The sequence below is a fragment of the Pristis pectinata genome, chromosome 4 (genome assembly GCF_009764475.1).
Source record: "Pristis pectinata isolate sPriPec2 chromosome 4, sPriPec2.1.pri, whole genome shotgun sequence".
Taxonomy (NCBI): Eukaryota; Metazoa; Chordata; class Chondrichthyes; order Rhinopristiformes; family Pristidae; genus Pristis; species Pristis pectinata.
Window position 1 is genome coordinate 68,206,252 of NC_067408.1, and position 27,846 is coordinate 68,234,097.

At 40.4% G+C, this 27,846-nt stretch overlaps 1 protein-coding gene across 4 annotated transcripts in view; it reads right to left on the reverse strand.

Moving 5' to 3' along the window:
* The window catches only part of LOC127569850 (rho GTPase-activating protein 6-like), a 439,093-nt gene that overhangs the window by 131,020 nt on the left and 280,227 nt on the right, over positions 1–27,846 (reverse strand). Inside the window, exon 1 of one of the 4 annotated variants that reach the window (XM_052014830.1) lies at positions 6,779–6,978. The exons of 2 other annotated variants lie outside the window; for them this stretch is intronic. The gene's annotated coding sequence lies outside the window, so the exon portion shown is untranslated. Of the gene's footprint in view, positions 1–6,710; positions 6,749–6,778; positions 6,979–27,846 lie in introns of those variants that run through there. One more of the 4 variants, XM_052014831.1, reaches the window with a different exon arrangement.

Here is a 27,846-nt window from a genome sequence, read left to right on the forward strand (position 1 = left end):
AACTGCAGTCAGACAGAGGAAGGAAGAGCTGAGTTTTCTTAGAGTCTGGGTTCAAAGAGAGGGTCAATCTGGAAGAAACTTCCCTCCCTGCTTAGTAAATGATAAGCCTGACCACAGAGCTTGATGCTGGCAACGGAAAGGAAAAATGTGGAAGAAAACCTTTACCTTTTCCTTTTCCCACAACAATGGCTGCAAAAGCATTCAATTGTCTGGGACATCCTCAGGTCGCAGAAAACACTATTAGAAGCCTTTTTTGTTTCAGTAAACACAAACCTTTTAGATCTCTGGTTTTCAATCCTGCCTATATGTTGAATGCCTTTTCTTCATTGCTGGTTATATCATGGCATTTCTGATTAGGTAGAAGGAACGAGCAGACAGAAAACTGTTGTGAGATGCGGCCATCATGTTGGTTCCTCACCTACCCCACTAAAAAAATAAATAACTATAAAAACAAGTACCTTTCAGGGTGATGGGAGAATTGGTGGGGTGTACCCAACCAAATCCCTGGAATCGTCCCCATAAGTTCTCTTGAGAATTTTCATTAGACAGACTTGCAAGAAGAGAGCTCATCACTACTACCATTCCAAGGAAACCAGATGTACAACAGAATAAAAGCTGGTCTCACCAGTGACATGCACATCTCAATAGTAATTGAAAAAGGACTGGAGGATGCTCAGAGCATGTGCAAGGCATGACTTGCTTGTGGGAGGGAAGGAGAATAATGTGTTGGATCAAAATTTCTCTTGATTAATAGAAGTAAGCACAGTCTGATTTATCCACACAGCCAGCCATCATCGCCTGAATGGCAGCAAGCCTCTTGGACTCAGAGCAGCAGGTACCATACCTCCTACTTAAGATTGTAGCAGGTTTGGCATCAATAACCAGTTTGTTTATAACTTCAGGCTTATATCAATTATTTACTTTCCCAATCTTTTATAGGTGTTTAATTTCTTACTCAAAAGGACTGGGCAGTGCAAGGATTTTTACATGACTGTTGGTTCAGATGTAGTCTCCTTGCACTAAACATTTATGAAAGACTTGTTAATTATGCAGATCTGAACAATGCTAGAAGTTGCGAGACGGCAAATGGTGCAGCCAGTCCATGTACAGCAAGGTTCTATGACCAACACTGCAATAATGACTACATAATTAGATTTAGGGATATTGACTGAGGGTTAAATATTATTCATATAGCTGGTACAGTGGTCAAAGTGCCATAATTTACCCACACTCACAGATATGTGCTTCGGCAAGGAACCAATAGTTCAAGAGATGGGAGAGACAACCAAAGGGAAGAGATCAGTAACCAGTTGGGCAGGTGATTCTACAGGGAAAAAAAGTATTTAAAAAGGATAATAAAAATATGGAAGCCAAGAATGTGTTATTTATGAAAATTACAATGGGGAGGAATAAATGCTGGAAATGCTGACAAAAAGTGTTGTGAAAAGTCTCAGATTATTCCATGAACACAAAACCAAAGATTATCTGAATACTTCCAAGAACTGAAAATTGTTATGCTCTCAATATTAAATATACTGAATCACAAATCTTTTTGATAAATAACATTTCTAGTTTTGTTAAATGAAAATAAGTTACATTTTGCTGAGGTGTGGAAAGCAACTCATTGTTAACCTGAGATATGTATTACTATATCATTCTGAAATTTACTTAAATTATTTGACATGATGCTATTTACAGCATATTGTTAGCTGTACATCCTTTCTATGAATGATATATGATCAGAGCAGACAGCTTATCTTCTAGAAACAAAACTTTCAGAAGACTTCCTAGTGTAGGGATAATACAGTTTTTTAAGTTCAAATAAATTATTCAATGGACACTTTGGAGCCTAAGGCTCAAATAGCAATGCTTTGTTTGAAGAAAGCAACAGGGTGCATCCATATACAATCTTAATAAAGAACATGGCACCAAAGATGACTAAGCTGAAGAAAATGGGAAATAAGCCATTGTTAAGCAGTTAGGAAAGGAAATTAAAAGTTTGGTCAAAGAGACTCAATTTAAGAAGGTTTTCTACAATGAAGAAAGAGAACTATGGTTCCTACAAAGTATAGCAGGCAGATTTGTACTAATCCAATTTGCCTGGAATACATCAACTTTTTGAAGCATTCCAAGATGTCCATCAATTTCTCAAGCAGTTAAGAACTATGAAGTTCTAGACCACTGTAAACATTTTTGTTTTCCAATGCAACTTTGAATTGCTCAAGCTTCAAGTATAATAAATGGCACTTTCTCGCTTGACTTCCGTGGGAACTGAAAATGATGCCATCTGCCTAGTATAAGCAGTCGTGATGAATGATATGTGGTTGGGATCACATCGAAAGGTTTAAGTGACAAGTTTTAGAGAATAAAGGCAGGATGGTTAAATGGGAGAGCAATAAAAATGGAATGGGGAAAAAAACACAGAAGGCCAGAAATTATGGTACGAGTAACCAAAATCAATTGGGGCAACAGAGGGATTGATGATCAGCTTTAGCACTCAAGCTAAATGTATGGAAGAAGAGTTATGAGAATAACAGAGTGTGGGTTAGGACACAGAAAGAGGTGTTCTGTACAGGCTGGAGTTTGTAAAGGGAGGCAGGCAGGGAGGAAGGAGAAATGATAAATATGGATGAAAGCTTGGGTGCTAGTAAAGGCAAATAAAATCTATCAAAATCCTTTCGTACTCCTGTAATGGTTCAGAGTAAACTTGCTCCACCCAAGCTTAATATTGCAGTTGTCGCTACAAATGAGAGTTGGGAGGAAAAAAAAATCAGGAAAATAGAGAGTAATGGCCATCTCTCACACTGTGATGCAGTATATCCAAAGAGATATTTCAAGTGATTGTGTGACACATTTTCAAGAAAAACAAATTACAGTAATGTTTGAGTGCATGGTAAGCAGCCTGAACAATATTTTAAATTAAGAAAGTCTTTTAGTTATCTGTGCATTGCTTATTACTTCATGAGCCATCTTCAGCCAACTCAGTAGCCCCTCCAAGTTAGCCTGTCAATCCAGTGCCAACCAAGTGCATTAATTTCACTTATGCACTCATGTCCATTAGCATTAAAGTTGACACAGAAACAATTTTTTGTAGGATCTTTCTAGCCCTCTGAAAAAACTTTAATCACAACAAAATAAACTGGTTGAAACTGGGTCAGGGTACAAATCCCTCATACAACACAATGCATTGCCAAGCTGCTTTATTGTTAAAAGCTATTTTACTTTTAACAAACTATTTTAGCAATTTGGATTACTGCTTTCATTTTATTTTGGTCTTCCTCAGTCTATAGATTTTCACAAATAGGAGTTAAATTTGCATGAAGCAGGTGCAATTCAACAGGCATTTTAATAAGCATTAACTTAGAATGAATGTGAAATAAATGCAGGCAAAATGTCAAGATCACTTATTAGCAGTATGATCAGGCTCCTAGATATTCTGTAATTTTGTAAGTTAGCAGCTCTACTCTGAAAGAGCTATCTAGCTATTCTTCTCTCCCCACTCTAGAGTCCTGGAATATTTTCAAGTATATATCTAATCCTCAAAAGTTTCACCGTGCAGAATTAAAAATAGTGGATAAAATGATCTAACCTTCTAATATCTAGAGCAGATCTATTGAAATTGGATCCTTCAATTACTCCCTGCACCAACTCATTGTGTTGTAGTATCAACAATGAAAAGTGAAGCTGAATTAATAGTTTAGATGAAGTATTAGAAGGCAAGAACAAATAACATTAAAACATAAACAGAAAATGCTGGACCCTTCAACCTGAAATGATGACTCAGTTCCTCTTCATACAGATGCAGCTTGACCTGCTGAGTATTTACAGCATTTTCTGTTTTTATTTTAGTTTCCAGTGTTTGTAGTTTTTTTTATTTTCACCAACAAATATCACTAAACTGGCTCAAGTTTAAAAATTTCATTGAAGACCAGAGAACAGAACATTGCATCAGGAATGTTTCAATGTTTTTGCATACTTAGCACAGCAAGCTTCCTCAGGGAAAAATGATTGTTTCTAAGGTAATGCATCATTTCTTTGGCATCTCTGAACCTTTAGAAATTGGGAAATATGCTAATATGTTTCAACTCATAGTTTTATCCAAGTGGAATTGTGAATAGTTGACTCCCTTTAGGCATAATTGAATAACGATTACCTTAATGTTCAATTATGATGGTACCACAATGATTCGTACAAAACATCTAATATTCCTTGGTTTGTGTAACAATTTAGCATATTGGCTTTATATTTCTGTAACCCAAGTGAAATCCCACAAGAGAGACACAAGAGACTGCAGATACTGGAATCTGGAGAACTCAGCAAGCCAGGCAGCATCTGTGGAGGGAAGTGGACAGTTGGCATTTCAGGTCAAAACCCTTCATCTGGACTGCAAGAATGCCACAAAAATCCCACAAGAGTTTGATCAGATGAATGAAAACCACCTTCCTCTGAAAGGCTCTCAACTGAGTTTCCACTGCATAAGGAGTTACAGAACAAAACCATCAATGATCACAAGGAGATTTTGACTCTTGCGGAGGTACAAGGACAACAGGATTAATAAAGCCTGTGGAAAACAATGATATTATTCTTAGACTGGATCAAAAGTGTACTACTTGGAAATGAAAATGTGGGACCACACAACATGGATCATGCAACAGTCTGGAAAACTATTCTGTTCCCCAGGAAGACTCTTTATTTTAAATACCAGTATTTTGATGACCTAGCTTTTTTAAGAGTTCTAAACAGCAGGCCAAAATACTGGCAAATGTTCCACTACAAATATGCAACATAAATCATGTGGAAATATTCATCTGTGTCCTATTCACTCATATCACACCAATATGAATACCAAGTACACGACCAGTCCATCAGCTGGTCCCACAGTCACAGTACGCATGACCACCTGTACGTTCGTGGTCATTTACCTGCAGTGGAGATTTTTACCGCAAGCATCAGTCTAACTGCACGTGAAGGCATGCACAGAGTCAGCACCCACCACCACAGCCATAACTGTCATATACCATCACCACTCAAATACAAGAAAATGCTCACTACTTTAAAAGACAATATTCCGCTGTACATTGCTACTTTTGTTCTATATAGATGTAGGCAAGACTCAAATTCAACCCCTAATCTGTACCAAATCTGTAGATCACAACCAAATTACTAAGCATGGCTGTTGGTTTGGCCTTAGCATTTCAGATTGCTTCCTAGCAACCCCTGACATCAACAACAGGGAAGGACAGAATTATGTTCCCCTGCGGCTTCCAAAAAGTCAAACAGCCTTCCAGTTTTCACCGTCCCATGAGGCCAGCACCCAGGGAATGGTGGCCCAGATAGAGGTGACAGCTTTGTATAGTGGAGAGAAGAAAGAAAAAGATTAGAGAAAAGAAAGAGAACTTACTGTCAGAAATATATAATATGCAAAGACTGCATGAAATATCTTCTCAATTTCTAGAAAAGGGAACTTTTTAACTGGAACCCACCGCATATACATGGATTGCTCCAGACAATTCTGCAACAGCCTGCATGTTCAAACTGTAATACAGTAACACTCCATTAATCCAGCACACCCAGGACTTGATTGGTGTAGGACATAGTTTCCAGACCACTGGATGTTATTCCTACTTATACCCCCAATACACTTTTAATATATTAAACTGCATCGTTGTTCAAAGACCACTATGGGGCTGCTGAGGAAATCTTGTTGATATTAATTGGTCCAATATTTTGCAATGCAAAAGGTACAGAAGCACAGAATAAAGAACAGGAAGCCATTCATATTGAGACTGTCCTTTCCTCCATCTCTTCCCTTTTCAAATATATATTCAACTCTATTTTAAAAGCTCATTCCACCCATGTTGTGCAGTGATAATGTGACTTGTGGTTGCAGGAGTGATTAGCAGCAATAGGCATGGTCAGGCCACCGTCATGTCATTCCTGACTATTCTGCATAGAATCGTAATAAAACATCTGCAAAAACACTGTCATGGTAACACCAGGATAAACATTACTTAACGGAAGTCTACACATCATTTTATTGAGCTTGGAACTCCCGCCAATCACCCATTAATAAAACAGACATTTCCCATTTAAAGGTCAAACGTTCGTTAGCGACATCGCAGCTAAAAGGAACATGGCAGTTTCAGGATGTGCTTGGGGATTTAAAGCTGATCATTTTTGGAAGGGCATGTCAAACACACAATACCATAACATATTTAATAAATTAAGGAAGAGTCTCTGAAAATTAATTACACAGATGTATAAATACTAATGGAGAAAACGAAGAAAATGATTGCATAGAGAAAGAAAGATGATTATAGAGAAGAATACACAATTGGAAGGTTAATTAGTCATCAGCTAACCGCAGCTCCCTGTATCCTATCAACAGCAGTGCGGATAAATTCCAGCCAAACCAGACCATTAGTGTGAACAACATAATAATTTCCACCCAACTAATGTCAACGATCCAAGCTTATACCCTTTAGCCCCATTTTCAGGCATCCAGCAGAACTTTCGGGCAGGCGTCCCTTTAAGAAATTGGGAGCAGCCCCACTGGGGAAAGGTTCGCCAGCGATTGGTGCACAGTAGGTGCCCCAATAGGTTGCTTACAGTAAACATTAACACTTCACCAGGCAGCCTGAGCATCACACTTCCTCGCTCTCTGGCACTATGCGGGTGGAATTTGAGGGGGGAAACTTCCGCTGTCTTACCCTACACTGCAAAAAACTTGGGGGAGAAAACAATCCAGCGGGCGTGGGCTCCCCCCTCTCCGACTCACCCATCCAGCTCCGGTGCTCGGTGCGGGGGCGGCGGCGCTCAAGCGGGCGTGCGCCCTCACTCGTGGACCAGCTGGTGACGGCTGGCGCGCGCCCCGGCTGCCAATCAAACTCCTCGGCGCTCTTTTCCTCTGAATGCAAGGCTCTGCCCCTGCTCAGTCCGGTCGATGTCTTGCACAGCATGGAACTCCTTTCCCTATCATTTTCGTCTGCGTTGGCAGCTTCTGGGCTCTTGCATCGAACCCTCTCTGATGATGACTTGGCTCTCTTGAGTTTTGTGAAATTTGCAAATAAAAGTGGCCATTTATCCCTCCACCGACCCCCCCCCCCCCCCAACAAACTCTTTTCTCGGCTCGACTGTTACTTCCAGATAGTTTCCTTATTAGGAATAGTGCTCCAAAGGGCCGCCCGATGAGGCATCGGGTAACATCCCTTAATGCAACGTTACTGAGGAGACGGTAGTATCTTCTTCCCTTTAAAGGAACGCGGGAATAATCAAGGAGGGTTTATATTAAAAAATCGCGCTTCCTTCAACCAAAGCGTTCCATGTGTTTAAGAGCAGCAACGAAACAATGAAGCAGGCGAGGCTGCTGTGGAAGGGTATTGGGTGGGAAGATTAACAACAGGAAGAGAGTTTATTTTGTGCTTAAAAAACTGATGCAAATTGAGGGACGTTGCCATTTTTCCTCCCTGATGCAGTAGAAACCTCCAAAATTAAAACGCGGCAATGCAAAAAGTCCCTCGTGGTGTTGTTATTCTGTTTAATGTTCCAGGGAAGTGGCAAAACCTCCAACGTCTCGATCAAGTGCCTATTCTTTCTAAGGTGCCTTTCCATGAATATCTACATCGAGTTAAACCGGCGATAATAAACACACCCCGCGCTTTCACCTACTGCTGTTAGACTGGTTATATTTCCCAACAGTTGACCGTAGAGCAAAATTAGTTCCTCCAGCCCAAACAAACAAAAATATTCAATCATATGTATTTATGAACAACTCAGTTAAAATATATACGTCTTTAAAATCAGTCGTAAATTATGTATGGGGAACTCAGGGTTCCTTCACTGGTGTACATTGCATTGAGCCCTCGGGCATTCACGTGTTTATTTTTCATATGATATAGATCATCACCACTTTGGTATTGGCACTTGATATCAGCAAAACGCTAAATAACAAAAACAAAATGTACTGCATACTTTATGCTTTTCCCTCCTAGAAATTATGAATTTTAAGATCTTTAATTGTAAAGATTGATGATACTCTTAAAACCTGATGGAACTTCACTCAATACACTGCAATTAAAGAATTATGAATAAATACTTGAAAAATTGTTACTTCTTCTAGCTGTTTCGATTACTATTACAACTGTGACACATGATTCATTTAAGAAGACATTTTAAATGGTAAAATACATTATCTGCGTTTTCAATTAGTTATGCATGGTAGCAAGGTGCCCTGAAGTGAACTTCTAGGTTGTACATCCACAAGAAAGGCAGTGTGGAGCCTTGATTTAACATACCATTCAAAAGCTGGCACCCTTTGACAATACTGCAGTTACGCAGTACAAACTGGTGTGATCTCAGCTGGCACATGGTCAAGCCTCTGGTAAAATGTGAGCCCACATGCTTTGAGTTAGAAAGAGTGCCATCATATTTTAGCCAAAGCAACAACTGGGCCATTGCTTCAACAAATCATTGTTCCCCTGATTTGCAGAGGGATTCTCCACCATCCAGTGCCTTCTACTGCACTTTCACAAAGATAAGATAAAACTTATTTGTAGTGGTCTTCAATCAAAAAACAAATACAATCAAGTCATTAAAAATAAATATTCTCTAATCATTCTGCAACATATAACTGCTTTATAATTGGTAATCCATATATTTGCTTTCCCTGTGTTGTTGAGCATCTGGTATTTGTGCTTTTTTAATTGTAAAAGGTACAATAAAATATTGATAGAACATAATTTATTCCAGCCATGTTTGGCAATAAAATTCAAATAGTTAGTGTAGCAGCTGCCACTGCGATGTGAAAACAAGACACTAGTTGATGGGTTTCAGAACAAGAACTGGTTTATTTTCCCGCCTTGCGCGAGCCTTTTAAGAGAGACTGTTCCCGCCCACCGAAAACGGCAATAACGTATACGCTATGTCATCAAACCTTCCCCGCGCGCGGGTTCTCCCTGTCGCTCGGGGAAGACGAAGGCCCAACGCCATCTTGGGCCTCGCTGCTCCGACAACACGCGACCAGACCGCCGAGCTGGTTCACTTGCTCGGACGGTGAGTCGCTACATTAGTAAATAAAGTGCTGATCCAGAATAGCAGAGTTACTCTTGTTATAAACAACTTGCAAATCCCTTCACACCACGGATAATATCAATGTGCTCTTTTTGTGAATTCTCCTCCAAATTATCATCTGATTGTTTCAGTGAGATTAATGTTTATTCCACCATAAAGTGAAACACAAGATCTGTGCTTATTGCAATGTTCTGGGTCTGAAAGCATTAGCCTCTAAGAACTATAATCACCTTCTTTTCTGTAAAGTATGACTCTAGACAATGCAATCTTTTCCCTCCAATTTCCATTGAGCTTCATTTTTATTGGGATGACTTGATATCGCAATTTGCCAGAAGTTGCCTTGATAGCAAGAGCAGTCACTCTCTCCTCTGGATATCAGCTGTTTGGTTCACATTTGCACGAAAGCACAGGTAGTTTAAATGGCCACTGGAAATGACCACTAAAGTAAGCAATGTAAGAAGCAAATGGGAGTTAATGGGCATGTGTGACAGAGAATAAGTTGCAGGGGGAAGGGAAAATAAAGAGAAATGTTCAAGTATCTCCTGCGTTATTCCAATGAAAAACTGAAAATGCCTGTTAATGTTTATACCTCAACAAAAATCATAAAACAGATCCTGCATATGGCTGCAACAACATTTATAAATTGAGTTTGTGGTTTGCAAGCCATTGTTTGGGCCTTCAGATGGTGTTTATTTGAAAGATATCTCCATCACATTTATAAGAAAGGGCAGGATGTTATGATATGGTCTATTGTTTGTTCTAAGTTCTTTTCATAACCCTAGGGCATTTACAGAAATGACTTTTTAAAAAATATAGTCATATTTCTTCCTACATCCCAAAGATATGGGTATGTTAATTGGCCACTGTAAATTACCCCCAATGTAGGCAATGTTAGAATCAAAGGGAAGTTGATGGCATGTGTGACAGAGAATAAGCTGCAGGGGGATTGGGAAATAAGGAGAGGAGGGATGTGGCTGATGGGATTGCTCCCCTGGGAGAAGACATGGTCCAAATGACTTCCTTTGATGTGGTTATAAGATTACCACATGCACAGGGAGGAGGGTTTGATTTGGTATTTATGCATTAAGTGGACACATTGCTAAAGTTCCATTCTAAACCTGTTTAGAATCACCCCTATCCTTTGAGGCTGGTGAAGCCCAGGGAACCTTCCCACTGAGATTTGAATGAGTTCCTTGTCTTGAACGGTGTTTGCAGTTCATGCTTTGTTCCATTCATTCACTTGAAGTTGACAAGGCCAGGGCAGTGGGACCAGAAGGAGTTCCTTGAAACTATGTGCTGAATTGGGTGGTCAGAAAGGTCCAGTGGATTGGTGGGTGCAGATTACTGACAAGTCACACAAGCTCTATATGCCACAGAATCCACTCAGACACGAGGAGGGGGTAAAAGGTCAGCATTTTCTAACAGCCTACTTCATTCAGTGCAATACCAGGATGAACATTCAAATGTCAAAAAAGACAACCTGGGTCAATTTCAAAGCGGAAGTAGATGATCTAATCATTTATTTCATTGTCTTTTTTCAGTCCTTGTTGTCCACAAATTGGCTGTTTAGTTTCCTCCATTGTAAATAACTCCACTTCAAAAGGAAATTTACCTAAGTGTTTTGAGGTATTTTTAGGACGTGAAAAGTGTTACATAAATTATATTTTCCTTGCTTTTGTGGTAATTGACTACAGGAAGCTTCTCAATATATATTCACAAGTAGATGTTGGAAAAAAACTGGAAGCAGGAAATCTGACATAATTTATAATATAGTTTCTGTATAACAATTCTTTACAGATATACAGAATTTGAAAAAAATACACAGGCTCCCTAGATTATGAATGACCTGACTAACATAAATCTGACTTTATGCAAATTCTCCCATGCATTTCTAAGCAATTTTCAAGCTAGTAATAGTAATAATAAAATGTTTCATGGTATTCATTAATGCAGAAAGTAGTGGATTTAGCCCAATACATCCCCACCATCAGTAGTATCTACAGGAGGCACTTCCTCAAGAAGGCAACATTCATCAACAAAGATCCTCACCTTCTGGGCCGTGCCATCTTCTCAAAGCTACCATCGGTCAGGAGGTACAGAAGCCAAGTCTCGCACCACCAGGTTCAAGAACGGCTGCTTCCCTTCAACCATTTGGTTCTTGAACCAACTTGCACAACTAGAGTTTAGCAACACTATGACCACTTTGCTCTAAAATGGACCTTGATTTTTTTTTGTGTTAATTGTGTTCTTTCTTGCAAAATTGTTTAATTTATATTTAATGTATGTTTTTCTTGTGAATCTGCTTATATGATGCTATGCTATGCCTATAATGCTGCTGCAAGTAAGTTTTTCATTGCACCTGTGCATACATGTACTTGTGCATATGACAATAAACCTGACTTTGACTTGACTTGACTGGATACGGTACATATTCCATTAGTTTAATTATGGGTAGCATTAGGGTGATAATTCAATGAAATTAAAGAATTATAGCAAGTACATATAGAGCAATACGATGTCAGTAGCTATAGAAAACAGACTTTTCTGTCTTCCAGAGAAATCGGCTTGCAGACATTTCTCAGGAACAGATTCCTTACACAACTCAGGGACTGCCTGTACAAGCGATGCAGGTACTGGTTACTGGCACTAGATGGAGATAAAGTAAAATGGAAGCTTTGGTTGAGCTGTTGTATAAGGGGTGATATTTAGTTGTGTGGTGTAAGTAATAATGAAGCTAATTGTGCTGAAAAACACTATGATGCTGGAGGAACAGCAGGCCAGGCAGCATCCGTGAAGAAAAGCAGGCGGTCACTGTGGCCTCCTCTACATTGGTGAGCCCAAACGCAGACTAGGTGACTATTTCGCAGAACACTTGCGCTGTCTGTAACTGCGATCTGCATCTCCCCACCGCCAGTCACTTCAACTTCCCCCCCCCCCCCCCCCCCACACTATCACAGATATGTCAGTCCTCGGCCTTCTCCACTGCCAGGAGAATTCCAAGCGCAAACTGGAGGAAGAGCATCTCATTTTCCATCCTGGAACCTCGCAGCCTAACGGCATGAACATTGAATTCTTCCCACTGTAAGTAATCCCCTCAATCAACCCCCCCCCCCCCCCAACCATGCTTCTTCTTCCCTTTCCTAGTCTCTCTTTTTTTCTACCCTTTTTTTTCCTTTCCCTCCTTACCTTTGACCCATCCCCCGGTGGATCTGCACTCCCCTCCTCCCCCACACCTGCCTATCACTATATCTTACTTGCATCTACCTATCACCACCTTGTGCCCACCCCATATCCCCTCTTTTGTCCACCTATCACTGCTCTGCTTTTCCCTCCCATATATTGGGCTTCCCCTTTTCCTACCTTCAGTCCTGAAGAACGGTCCTGACCCGTAACGCTGAACCCCTGCTTTTCTCCACGGATGCTGCCTGGCCTGCTGAGTTCTTCCAGCATCATAGTGTTTTTCATCTAGATTCCAGCATCTGCAGTTCTTTGTTTCTCAAGCTAATAGTGCATACAGCTATTAAAAAGTAATTTGGACTCAAGATTTGGAGGCCACATGTGTACAGATAAATTCAGAAATCAGCAAGAATGATATGCCCAGCTCCTTCTGAACCTGCACCAAAAAGACTCAGCATTGAAACACATGACCAGCTTGAAGATGTGGTACTTAAGTGACACATCTCCCGAAATTCTCCAAAAAATGTCAGGGTCTATCCCTTAAATTTCAAGTAAATTTTTAACAAATGATGTCCAAACAATCACTGTTGCACTGAAAATGAACATTTTTAAAATGTGGAGCCAATTCTTTCCCTTTTCAATTAGTATCGATAATTTAAAATATAAAAAATAATTCTATTGTTTTAACTTTTTCTTTGAACAACTAGTGTACACCAATGAGTGCAGTGGTGATGGGTGGACAGAACATGGTGTGATTTAGTGGATGGACGGTGGAGTTTTAGATTACAGTGGATGGAAGGTGGAATAGTTTAATTTGTAGGTTTTGACCATGAAGTTCGGAGTTGGGAGAGGAGGAAGACGAGTGTTTGTGCGTTTCACAGTGCCTCACAGGCGTAAAATCAAAGCTATCACCTAAACACCATGAAAAACTAATTGTATGTGCAGACATGCAGCTCCAAATACATTTAAAAAATGAGTGAAATTCTGAAAAAAATAACCATATGTGTTAATTTTGGTGGAAAACCCCTTACACAAGTTCATGCGTATGCACCAAGTATATGAATTTACTAATCATTTTTCCACCACCAATTAGTGACCATTGACAAAGCATTCAAGACAATCAAAAAACACTCACAAAGAATGCTTTTACTGAATTCATCAACGAACCCAGATACAGAATATGAACGTGTATGAATCAAGGACGCAAAAATGTTCTTTTTTTTAAAACCCATTTATTAATCAGAAATGAAATTATCCATAACTAGATTCCCAATTTATTACAGGACTATTAATCAACATACTGGATAACACTGTGCATCTCAAAAAATGGAAATTCAACCCGCCACAGTGATCTGCTCTTCCTTGAGGAGAGATGATATCTTTTTAGCTCATCTTGATTAGGGCACACATCGCACTCGTTAGTCACAATATTGGTCACTGAAGCATCTACAGTACCATTGAAACATAGAATATAAGGCAGGAGGCTATTCAGTCCTTCGTCCCTGTTCCACCATTCACCATGATCATGCCTGATCATTCACTTATGTACCCAGTTCCTGCCTTCTCCCCATATCCCTTGATCCCTTTGACATTAAGAAACATACCTACCCCTTGCTTAAATATGTTTAATGACTTGGTCTCCACTGTCTTCTGTGGCAGAGAATTCCACAGGCTTCCCATCCTCCTGTGAAGGATTTTCATCTGATTTCAGTTCTAAATGGCATATCGTGAGTCTGTGACTCCAGGTTCTGGACTCTGCAGCCATCAGGAACATCCTCCCTGTATCCAGTCTGTCTAGTCCTGTTGGAATTTTGTAGGTTTCTATTCCCTCTCATTCTTCTAAATTCCAGTGAATACAGGGCTGATGACCCAACCTCTCCTCTTACATTAATCCTGCTATCCCAGGAGTCAGTTCAGTAAATCTTTGTTGCACTCCCTGCTTGGCAAAAACATCCTTCCTCAGATAAGAATGTGAAAGCTCCACAGAGACTACAGACCTGATCTCACCAAGTTCCTCTAAATCATTGTTCCTATACTCAAATCTTCTTGCAGCGAAGGCCATTTGCTTTCATAGAGTCACAGAGAGATATAGCACAGGAACAGGCCCTTCAGCCCAACAAGTCCAGCCAACAATCCAGCACCCATTTTTACACCAGTCCAATCAATTCTCCCACATTCCTATCAATGCTAACTCCTCCCCAACCCCTACAATTTATCTAGCTTAGGAGCAATTAGGATGACATGAGGAGCAACTTACAGTGGTCAATTAACCCACCAACCCACACATTTTTGGTATGTGGGAGGAAACTAGAGCACATGGAAGAAACCCACGCATCAGAGGGAGAATGTGCAAACACCAAACAGACAGCACCAGAGATCAGGATCGAACCCATGTCACTGGAGCTATGAAGCAGCAGATCTACTAGCTGCACCACTGTTCTGTTGTCCTAACTGCTTGCTGCACCTTAACACTTGTTCTCAACAATTAGTGTACAAGGTCACCCAGGTCTCATTGTGTCTTCCCTTTTCCCAATCTATCATCATTCTGACAACAGACTTTTTGATTTTAATAATCAAAGTGGATAGAGTCACACACACACAGATATATATTCACCCACCCAGCTTTACGTCATCTCCAGACTTAAGAGATTTTACATTTTGTTCCCTCATCCAAATCATTGATAGATATTGTGATTATCCAGAGCACAGGTACTGTTCCCTATGACGTACTGATCCCCACTATCACTGCCTGCCACCTGAAGGAAGACCCATTTTTTCCTATGCTCTGTTTCCAGCTATTGGAGTTTGATAATGACTTGATAAGAGAAGGAGAGGAGAGGAGAGGAGAGGAAACCCACTAAAACTACTGTCCTGTAAATGTGATTAACTTTACAGCAGGTGGAATGTGTTAAAAATGTTTTGCACTTTGTAGCAAATAATTAATAAGTGCTATAAAGGGATTTTGCTCTACCCTCTGCACAATAAGAAGTCACAATTTCTTGTTCTGAATTGAAATTTTTACTTTCATGCCTTTGAACCAGTTTGTGATGAGTTTTACTTTCACATTAATCTTCTACAAATAAATGTTAACAGGCAGGCTGCTGCTTTGTCATGTGTTGTGTCATCAGCAGTTGCTGTAAGTGACATTTTGACTTAAAGTAGCTGGAAATGAAAAAGTCAGATTGGCCATCCCTAACAGAGCTTAGAAATGGAAGAAGAAGGGATTCCATACACAAGACAATGGCAACCAAAACAAAAACAAGCTTTACTGGAAAGTAATGCTTCTTCCCAAGCTACAATGAGAACTGAGAAGTACCCCAAATATTAATCTGACCTCAACCAGTTCTGTTTTATGGATGGCGCATCCATTATCTTAGTTACAAAACCTGCTTTGTTCTAGGTGTTTAATCTTTCAAGTCAAGACTTATTACCTCCATCCTACTCTTAAAAGATGCCTTTATATAACAGCCAAGAACAAAGCACTTCACAGAGGCATTGTCAGACAAAATTTGGCACAGGACTGCAACAAGAAATTGGTAGCTAGCCAAAATTTTCATCAGACAGCAACAACCATGACTAACTTTTCTATAGCATCTTAAATATAGCGAAATGTCCTGTGAAACTTCACAAGAACATTTTGAAACAAAATATGACACAAAGTGAAATTTACAGAGATTGTAGAATGCAATTTAATAAATGGCATGGGGGAGAAGCGTAAAGAGGCCATTCTATACCTCAGGGCTCAGGCTGATAGCACCGTGACTGGGAGAGGGATGAACGAAAGAGGCCGGAGTTGGAGGAATGGAGAGTTTTGTAATGGTTTCAGGGTGAGAGGAGGTTATGGAGATAAACAGATTCAAGATTGTGAAGAGATTTGACAGCTAAGGATAACATTTTTAAATGTGAGGTGTTACTAGATTGAGAAACTAATTAAAATATATTAACAAAGATAGCTTTAATTCAGTTTCCTGTGAATCTGATTCTACTGTTCCATGGGAAAAGATGTCACATTAATTTCTAGTCTTGTACAGGCCAAATTGAATAGCCCACATATATCTGCATTATTTCCAGTTACCCAATTTCATGCACTAATTATGCATTTATGTACTCTCCATTCACTTCCCCCAATGAAAATGGATTCAGTTTTTTGGCTAAAATCAAAAACAAAACTGCAGATGCTTGAAATCTGAAATAAAAACAGCAAATGGTGGAAACACTCGGCAGGTTTAGCAGTATCTGCGGAGAGAGAATCAGCTAATGTTTCAGATATGAGACCCTTGGTCAGAGTTTCATTTGATCCACCCTTTTTCTTTACATAGTTCCATCCATAATCTACTTTTTGGCATCCTGTGAAATACTTGGTAGCATATTCAGATTTTCTTGATATTACATTCAATATTGAATCCCAAAACAATTTTTCAAAGACTATTTATGAACACACAGATTAAATCTAAACACAGCTTCAACTTTCTGATCTTCCATATGTTTTTGCTTAATTTATTCCTCAAAAAATTGGTAAGATTTTTAACCTGCAATATATTTATGAATCCTTCATGCTCATTTCATTGATCCACATGCAGCAACACATAAAACACTGGAGGAACTCAGTGGGTCAGGCAGTGTCCATGGAAGGAAATGGACAGTCGACATTTCGGGTTGAGACCCGTCTTCAGGACTGGAAAGAAAGAGGGAAGATCACCAGTATAAAAGGGTGGGGGGAGGGTTGGAGCTGGCAGATGAAAGGTGGATCCAGGTGAGAGGGGGAAGATAGGTAGGTGGGGGAGGGGTGGAGTGGGAATGATGTACGAAGTTAGGAGGTGATAGGTGGAAGAGACAAAGGGCTGAAGAAGATGAAATCTGATAGGAGAAGACAATAGACCATGAAATAAAGGGAAGGAGAGAAGCCAGAGGAAGGAATGTGCGGGTGATGGGCAAATTGAGAGGGTGGGGGAGGGGAAAGAGAAAGGACATTGGCGCCAGTGGGATAAGGGAAAACAAAGGTGGGACAGAGGGAAGTGGTTACCGGAAGTTGGAGAAATCGATGTTCTTGGTGTCAGGTTGAAGACTACCAAGGCGGAATATGAGGTGCTGATCCTCTAATCTGCGACTGGCATCAACTTGGCAGTAGAGAAGGCCTTGGACAGACACGTCGGTGTGGGAATGGGAAGTGGAATTAAGATGGCTGGCCACTGGGAGATCCTGGCTGTGACGGCAGACGGAGTGAAGGTGTTCGACAAAGCGATTCTGCAATCTGCATTGGGTCTCACCGATGTAGAGGAGGCCACACCAGATGCCATAAATGACACCGATGGATTCACAGGTGAAGGACTGGCTCACCTCGAAGGACTGTTTAGGGCCCTGAAGGTGGTGAGGGAGGTGGTGTAGGGGCAGGCGTAACACTTAGCGCAGTTGCAGGGATAAATGCCTGGAGGGGAATCAGTGGGGAGGGACAGGCAGACAAGGAAGTCACGGAGAGAACCATCCCTATAGAAAGCAGAGAGGGGTGGGGAGGGGAGGGGAAAATGTGTCTGGTGGTGGGATTGCATTGGAGATGACGGAAGTTGCAGAGAATGACATGTTGGATGCAGAGGCTCATGGGGTGGTAGGGGAAGACAAGGGGAACTCTATCCCTGTTATGTCTGGGGGGAATGGGGTGAGGGCAGACGTATGGGAAATAGAAGAGTATCAGGTGAGGGTTGCATCGATAGCAGTGGGGTGAAGCCCACTTTCTGAAAAAGGGACATCTCGGATGTCCTGGAATGAAAAACTTCATCATGAGAACAGATGGGGCAGAGGAAGAGGAACGGAGAGAAGGGAATAGCATTCTTTGCAAGTGACAAGATGAGAAGAGGTGTAGTCGAGATAACTGTGGGAGTCAGTGGGTTTGTAGAAGATGGTGGTGGATAATCTGTCTCCTGAGATGGAGACAGAGAGATCAAGAAAGGGGAGAGACGTGTCAGAGATGGACCAAGTGAATTGAGGGCAGGGTGGAAGTTGGTAGCGAAGTTATTGAAATTGACAAGCTCCGCATGAATGCAGGAAGTGGCTATAATAGAAGTGTACAGGGACTGGACGTCCATGGTGAAAATGAGGCAGTTGGGGCCAGGGAACTGAAAGCTGTTGAAGTGATGGGAGTGCACGTGAAGTTCATGGATGTAGGTGGGAGGGACTGAGCCAAGGGGGACAAGATGGAGTTGAGATACGAGGATACGAGTTCAGTAGGGCAGGAACAGGCAGAAACAATGGGCATGTGGATCTTGTGAAGGAGAAGGCCTCAGGGCTCTGTGCTTCTTTCTTGATAACAGACCCAACCAGTTCCCCTCCACCACCACCCTCCTCCGTCTGGCAGAACTGGTGCTCACCCTCAACAACTTCACTTTCAGCTCCTCCCACTTTCTCCAAACCAAAGGTATAGCCATGGGCACTCGCATGGGCCCCAGTTATGCCTGCTTTTTTGTTGGCTACATGGAGCAATCCATGTTGCAAACCTACTCCAGCAACGCTCCCCAGCTCCTTCTCTGCTACACTGACAACTGTACCGGTGCCTCTCCGTCCGCCGTAACAGCCAGGATCTCCCAGTGGCCAGCCATTTTAACTCCACTTCCTATTCCCACACCAAGTTGAGGCCAGACGTAGATTAGAGGAACAGCACCTTATATTCCTCCTTGGCAATCTCCAATGTGGCGCCATGAACATCAATTTCTCCAACTTCCAGTAACCACTTCCCTCTGTCCCCTCTTTGTTTTCCATTATCCCACCAGCCCCAATAGCCTTTCTCTTTCCCCTCCCCCATCCTCTTGATCAGTCCATCCCCTACACATTCCTCCCTCTGGTTCCCCACCACCTTCCCTTTATTCCATGGTCCACTGTCCTCTCCTATCAGATTCCATCTTCTTTAGCCATTTGTCATGTCCACCTATCACCTCCCAGCTTCTTATATCATTCCCACCCCACACACCCCCATCTTCCCCCTCTCACCTGGATCCATCTATCACCCGCCAATTCTTACTCTACCCTTCCTCCCAGCCTGTTATACTGGCTTCTCCCCTCTTTCTTTCCAGTGCTGAAGACGGGCCTCAACCCAAAACGTTGACTGTCCATTTCCCTCCAATAGATGCTGCCTGACCTGCTAAGTTCCTCCAGCATTTTGTGTGTTGATCCTGATTTCCAGCATCTGTAGTCTCTCTTGTGTGTCCTCCTGATCCACATGCTCTTATTCTTCTCCTTTCCAATACTGAGTTTTGTTTTAAAACTCTTTTTAAACAGTTAGTGATCTATACTTCCTACTTAATCACATCAATCTTCAGGATTTTCCTTTTTCTCTTTGCCTTCGTCTTATTCATCATATCACATTTGAGTTAAACATTCCATTTCTTATTATTATTTAATGTCACAGTTTAGCTTCCAGATTAAATCTCTGTGTAACCAACAACTTTAATTTTCTGTGTGACTCAACTGCCTCATACTTGGACCACATTGCCATTATAAATTCAGCTGTACAATAACTACTTAATCAAACGTTTACTTGGCCCAGATTACTAATTGACACTCATGGTCTTCCAAATACTGTTCTCCATTCCAGGACCCGTTGCATATTTTCTTAAACTTATAATCATTTATTTTATAATAATGACATTGTCAACATTTTTTTTCAAATTGTCTATCATCTGGCTAATTTATCTTTGCCAAACTAAAATACTCTAAAAATATTTCATTGTATTCTGCCTTACTATTGCAAGCAATGCTAGATCCATCTGTCTTCCTTCATTAGCAGGTTAATAGCAACGGTCAAGTATTATCTGGTTGTCCTTGTCATTCATTTCTATCCACATTATTTCTGTCAGCTCCTTTATATTGTTGTATTCTCTGTTTTCAGTGACTTGTATTGTTGCTAAACAATAATCCACATCGTCATTCTGCTTAAGATTTCCACCACTGAAGACGATTATATATCTAAAATTCCACTGCTTACGGTTAAATGGGCTTTAGAGTCTCAGATTTAAAGTCGATGGAGTATAGAACACAGTAGTTTCTACAGTTTATTTTTTATCATGCAATGATTTGGAAACATGATTCAAAAACAATTCCAAATATTGACCAAGAGTGCAAAAGAGCTTGATAAGTACACAGAACAGAACATTTTACTGCACAAGTTTCAAGTCACTTTCATGTAGACGGACTGGCATTTAAACAGCACCTTTTGTGATTCCACAACATCCCTAAGTATTCTAGTCAGCTGAGCATTTTTTTTGAACTGTAGCTTAGGAAGTATGGAACCAATTTACATACAGCAAAGTCCCACAAGCACCGTTAAGATGACTAGATGATCTATTCTCAGTGGTAGATTAGGTACGGGTATTGCTCAGGACACCAGGATGATCTCCCTTTTTCCCTTTCAAATAGCATTTGGGGATCTTGCAACTACTGAGCCACGGCTGATAAGGTGTTATTGGAGGAGGCTAGCTGATGGAGCTCAAGTACGTTGAAGAATATTTAATTTTACCATTACTAAATAACTGGTTCAACACAAAGCAATTCTGTCAGATATAAATTGAGTTACTGCACATGAAAGATCCGATTGTAATACCATAGTAAATAGAATATTCCACTGCAATGCCATGAGGAATTTCTATTTAAGTCATCCATGTCCCCTTCAATGACCTAGATATGTCAAACTGAGGGAAATGTATTATTATGCCCTGATTCCAAATGCTTTGGGAACAGTTCAAGTTAGGTCCCAACAACCAGAAAAAGAAACAAAGAAAACTTTCAATTTACTTACAAATGACCTGAAGGCACACAGATAACAATTCATTTTTGCTATGCATTGGTCAGGCTTTCAGAGGTTCGAGAAAATGTTTTCAATTTTTTTTCTTGGTATTTTCCATTCAAGCTGGAAGAAATCCTCCAAGTCATGGAACCAGCCTATACTCATTTATATTTTCTGACAGGATCCTAATTCTCTTTCACTATTTTTATTAAAGCAGCCTACTTTCATCTGTGTAACGCCCCTCATCACTGTCCCTACCTCAACGCATCTGTCATTGAAACACAAATTTGCATTCAACTATTCCATTAGCCTCCTGGCTGGTCTCCCATCTGTAAACCTTGGTGCATCCAAAACTCTTGTCCTATTCCAAATAGCATCAAATTCTGTTCACCAATTCACCTCCCTTCCAGCTAACCTACACTGGTTCACATCTCCAAATTCTCCCTGCTATCCATGCTGGACTTCCTCAGAACTACACAGAAACAAAGGCATAAGTTTTTGTAGTCTGACTTAGAGCTGAGGCTTCTAGATTCCTCCAGCTCTGTGTGCTCTGAATTCCTTCAATTCTAGCCTCTTGTGCACTCTTAGTTTCTTTTACCACCGCTGACAATGAAGCTTTCAGTGTTTAAACTTCAAGCTCTGCAATTACCTTAACAAATACCCCAACCTCCCTCTTTTTAATATTCACTGGTACTTCAGCCAAAATGTTGGTCACTTATCCCAAGATTTCTTTATGTACCCAAAGGTCAAATTTTCTCTGTTTACACTCATGTAAAGTGCTTTAGGCTGATTTATATATTAAAGGCAGCATAAGAATTCATGTTGTTTTTCTTAACGGGCAATACTGATGATTAGGTGTTTTCCTTATTTATATAATGAGAGATTGTTTCATAGCATGCAGTTCATGCATTTGTGATTTGTTTCTTTATGTTGAGATCAAGGCCAGAGATACAGTTTTTGTGTACACACTATGGTTACTTTTATCCTCTTGCACCTCGAGGCCTGAACTTCATAACAACGGAAATGGAAAGAAGAGTGAATTAAAAAACTGTAGCTGCACAAAACTATGATCTCTTATCAAAATGGATACTTTCCAAATTAATCTCATTAGGAACATCAAGGCTCACTCATATATACTCTTGCTGAATTAATTTTATCAAACTACATTAGCATCAGACGAAAAGCATACAGACCGTGACAGATTCAAGCTGCTATGTTGAGCATAGATGTATAAACAGGAAGATTTCAGGATGGATGTGCATGCTGCATTGAGTTACCCAATCCAGGCAGGGCAGGTGCAGGGTTTCTACAAATGTCCTCAGTAACCAGAACGAGGTAGGATTATAGCATTTTTTTGATCATGATCTGCCTTTGATAAATCCTGTTTTTTATAGGGTAAGTGGTGTGTAAGTTTGTGGAACATTGCAACATCAATGTGATGATTATCTGTCAAGGACATGATAAACCAGCACTTGTCTTTCCACCCTGAGGTATGGGAATGCACTCTACCACAGATAAAGATGGTGATGATAACTTCCCCTTACTGATGACTGAGCTCAGACAGATCTAAACACAGTTCTGCATAGGTGTTAAATGGAATTTGCAGGTTTCCATGGTTTTGTTTAAACTTAGCAAACACACATCTCATTGTGGGCCCTAATTCCTCATTTTCTCTTCCGTTGCAATGCACCCATTTCTTCCACTCATTAAATCTGGCTTCCACAGTAAAGCCTCATTTACGTGGCCTGGTCATTGGCCTGAGCTGGCATAAGGGTGGGGCAGTAGAAGCAACCAGATATGTTATGGGGTGGTGGTGGGAAGAATCATTATTTTTGAATGACCTGCTGGATGCTAATGCTGTATTCAGAGAAACTGTGAAACCCAGTCCCGTCCTGCTACAGCTGTCTGCTCAGTGGAAAGAGATAAAGCTGACCTCACCACTTCATCAACATGGTGAAGAGAGCTCAGCAAATGAACCCTAGCAAAAGTATTCAACAGATTTTAATCAGTCAATCATAGCATCACACTGCTGGTATGGTTACCATATTGAGTGATTTTTGTGTGTTTTCCAACTTATGGATAAAAACGACTTCTGTAAAAACAGTACCTGTTCATTACCCTGGATATTTAAAATGTTTAATCACAAAAGGTCAAAACAGAAGGAGGTCATTTGGTCCATCATTACTACACCAGCTGTATTTTTGAAACAGCTACGCAATTCACCTCCAGCCCTGCAAGTATTTCCTTTTCGAGTAATCTTCAATGTGTATTTTTTTTAACCAAAGGCTCCAAATCAAAAACTTTGTCCATCTATTTCACTTAACAAAGCAATTATTGTGACTTCAAATATAATGCCAAGAAAACAACTAATCACTGGAAAATATTTAATTTGAAGATTCAAATTAATTAATGAAATAATTACATTTAAAGATTTGGCTAAACAGTAGAGAAATGTTTTGTGTATTAAAAATAAGTTGACTGCAATGTAGAATTATTCTTAAATTCGTATGTCACATGTCTTTGAGATCTGTTCCCAGAAGATAAAAGTAATCAGGAATGGATTAGTGCCCATCTCCCAACACTTCAATTATTTCCCTGATTACAACAGTAACCAATGCAGAAGTGGAATTAAACAAACATGACCTTTCTGAAGGCAAGCAAAAAAGGCAGTGATGCTCAACCAATAATTTCACTGGGTAGAAAGAAAAATACTATTCCATTTATCTTGTGCCTTTCAAGTATTTGGAATGTCTCAGGATACATTATAACTAAGGGAGTAGTTTTAAAGTATGGGAACTGTTATAACACAGGAAATGTTGCAGCAAGGTTCCCAAAACAAAAATAACCAAAACTGTTTAAGAAATGCTCATGCAGGGCTGAATGTTGGCTAAGACATGGCCTTTAATGTCTTTCACGAGTTTAACAATGAACTTCTCTGTCTATTCAAAAGATAAGGAGAGCTTAACATATCATCTAAGAAATAGTATCTCTAACAGTCTAGCACATCCTTAGTACTGCACTGTAGTGTTAACCTCAAGGTAGTGTTTGTGTCACAAGTACTACACCTAAGCTCTCTCTGAACCTTGATTCAAATGTCCAACAGTGGCAATCTTAGGATATGACTAAAATCTTGTTGGATGCTTGGTGAGTCAGAATGCAAGACTGACTTCTGCAACTAATCAGATAAAGTAGTACCACTTCTTGTACCACTTCTTGTCACTTTCTCTAACCAGGGAACAAAAAGTGGTTAATGGAAAGAGAATTGTTCCACTTAATGGTACCCCAACAAGAACATTAGCCTGCAGTCTTGGGAAAAGCTCCCAGGCAATGATTTTTTTGTTGTACACGAGACCCAAGAGCTTGTGCATGCAACAATAGGTCTCACCCTCAAACTCATGCAAAAGCTTTTTCAGCATAATTTCCTATCATTGTGGAGGGTTGGGATATCAGAAGAAATTGGAAGTGGATTAGGGACAGAATTAGAAAATGGAATTGGTTTATATTGTCACATGTACGGAGATACAGTGAAAAACATAGCTTTGCATGCCATCCATAGGGATGCTTTCAGAACATAAGTACATCGAGGTAGTACAAGGGAAAAGCAATACCAGAATGCAGTTACAGAGAAAGTGCAGTGCAGCCAGACAGTAAGGTGCAAGGCCATGATGAGGTAAAGTGTGAGGTCAAGAGTTCATCTTTAACATACAAAGAGGAGAAAAGGAAGAGGAGCCTGAGGTGGGGAGGAAATCAGGTGGGTAGGTGGACGAGAGGAGGCAGAAGCTGATGAGCCAATGGGGAAATGATCAGAAGGGCATAAGATAGCAGCATTGGGAGTGGGGCGGGGGTGTGATTGCTAACACTGAAAAGATAAAGAAAGGACCTATCTGGAGCAGGATTTCCAGTCAGGATTTGGCTTTTCAACCAATGTTGAATCAGGACTCAAGCTACCAGTTAATCCCAGTTTTTAGTGTTTGTGGCCTGCACCACTCGCAAGGCTCAATGGTGGGGTGGCATTTCCTTCTGGTGCTATCACTCAGGTGGGGAAGAGTATTTGACATCACATGTGCCTAAGATGTGTTTCAAATGCATGGAGGCCAAGGAAGTGTACTACTGGTGCAAACAGTAACAAATCTCATTTAGTATACTGGTTTCTGATAGAAGAATTTCACACAGCACACAAAAACGTGGTGTTACACAATAGAATTCCTGGGCCATGTTCATTTGGAACCAAAGCTAAATGAGAAGACGAAGACATTTATAATTGGCTCACTCCATCTTTCCATTATTCCTCCTCCAAACAAAACTGCCTTGACTATGTAAGCTTCAAGTATAATCACTAACACAAAACAATAACCACATCTGGTATGTTCTCTTTATGATCCTATAAGAAGCTTCTAATGTGCTTAAATATTCAGAACTCTACAACTTATGGTAACAAAATATATTTCAGCCTAAAGCATTCCGTAGCACATCTGTAATCGAATACCATCTGTTTCATTGTTTCCAAGTCTCATCATTTAAAAAGAGTACACAAATACAACTTCCAGCTAACAGCATCCATGTTAAAAGCCAACGTTGTTAAGAGTTTGACTCTTTGCAGTACTCACCTTAGATGCAGCAGCGGCCCATTCCCAGTCATTTGTTTAACTTGCTACAAAGGAAGCCTCAGGAGAGACACAATTGAACACAATATCCAGGGAAAATAAAAGTATTTTATTTCTTATTGAGAATTAATTGGTATAAATAGGGACACACAAAAGGTAGTGTTACAGTAAACAGGGAAAGGAGCAGATGGTTTGGTGTTCAGTACTCAGATGAAAATGAACTGGTTTCAATGTCCTATATTCACTGGGTAAGACTGTAACCAATGGCTGCAACCATTTGGAATTGCTAATAAGATACTGATAAGAATTGCCTTTTAAGACCCAATGATTTAAATCTATGTATTTTCAGGCAAAATACAACCTTTGAAGCTTCCGAGCTGCTCCTCCCCACTGCTTCAGCCCTTTTGTAAAAATTGTAATGAATTATTAATCCGTATGCTGAGTTGGAAAATACAATGAGCTTCAGCTGAAAACTTCAATCTGTGTATATACACTCAAATATAAATTGTTTCAAAAGGGAAAAAGAGCAGAGAGTGCATGCAGATTGCCTAACCATTTCAGGGAATTACTGATTTGAAAGAGTTCTAATGCCTCATATTCCAAAAGCAAGGAAGAAAGAATTATTTAACCCATGACTCCTTATGTACTATGTAAACATCTTTGGTGACTGAACTATATATTTCATAAATGCTAACATCATATGTTCCATTGAGGAGTTGCTCCAACCAGTGCTGGTATGGTTCCCATTAATGCACTACAACTGTGCAGAGATTTATACAACAAAAGGACAATAAGTAAGGCAATGGAATTGTTTGCAGTCACATGTAGCACCCAATAAGGTCACAGTATTATTTTCTGTGGCATATATGACTTTAACAAAAAAAAATTAATGATTATTTTTATAGATCTTAAAAGTCTATTGAATCAGCATTTGTACATCTCTCATTATGATTTCATACCAGTGAGATTTTTTTCATTTTTATTTCTCTTCAGGTAACTTCAACAACACCCAAGAAGCTTGACACCATAAAGTACAGAGCAGCCCATTTGATAAACACCCCATCCACAACCATTCACTCACTCCATCACCGACCCACAGTAGCAGCAGTTTATACCATCTACAGGATGCACTGCAGCAACTCACCAAGACTCCTCAGTCAACACCTTCCAAATCCATGACCTGTACCAGCTAGAAGGACAAGGGATGCAAAAGCATAGGAACACCACTACCTGGGAGTTGTCCTCCAAGCCACACATCATCCTGACTTAGAAATATATCGCCGTTCCTTCATTGTCACTGGGTCAAAATCCTAGAACTCCCTTCCTAACAGCATTGTGGGTATATCCACATCTCAAGGACTGCAGTGGTTCAAGAAGGCAGCTCACCACCACCTTCTCAAGCTAGGGATGGGCAATTAAATGCTGGCTCAGCCTATTAAGTCTACATGCCTTGTATGAATGTATAAAAAACGAAAATGCAGAGTAACACATGAGAGAGAAAGCAATGGATGGCTATGTTGAAAGGATAAGATGGAGGGATGTGAGAAAACTTGTGTACAACATTAATAGGTCAGCACAGATCAGTCTGGATTGGCTGCAACTGCAGAGCACTTTTTATTTAAAGCAAGGCTTTCACAAATAAGTTACTGGTTGATGTGATTAGGTTGCTGATGTGTTTGGTGCTTCTTATTGTTAACTCAAGCTGCAAAAGCCTACATAGAGGTGTTGAGGGACGAGTTACTGATGACGAGTTTTCTGCGCAAACCAATTGTTCCCAGGTCAGGATACTGTAGGAAGAACAACACAAGATTTGGAAAATGAGCAAATAGCTGTTGGAAAAGGGAAGAGGGAGGTGAACATTTCTGGTCTGGGTCCTCAGAATGCAATATCCTGACCTGATCCTTGGAAAGGAGCAATATCTGAGAAGTCTTAGATAAGAATGCTCAATGGGAATCTGCCATCGGCCACAACAACTTGTGCCACTTGAGTTCAGAGCAAGGGCCAAGCTGCCGATGTCTATAATAGTGACTGACAATGAACCTGTATGCATGAGGTTCCTTACAGATTGGAGCTGGAGATTTTTTACAATTTCTTGATTTTGCCATCCGCTGCCATTTAAAGGACGCCACTAAAGCACTGTTTTGAAAGAGAGCTAACTGCGTTCGCAGAGACCAGCAGATGGGGAGAGCATGGAGACACAAGGGGCTGCAGATGTCGGAATTTAGA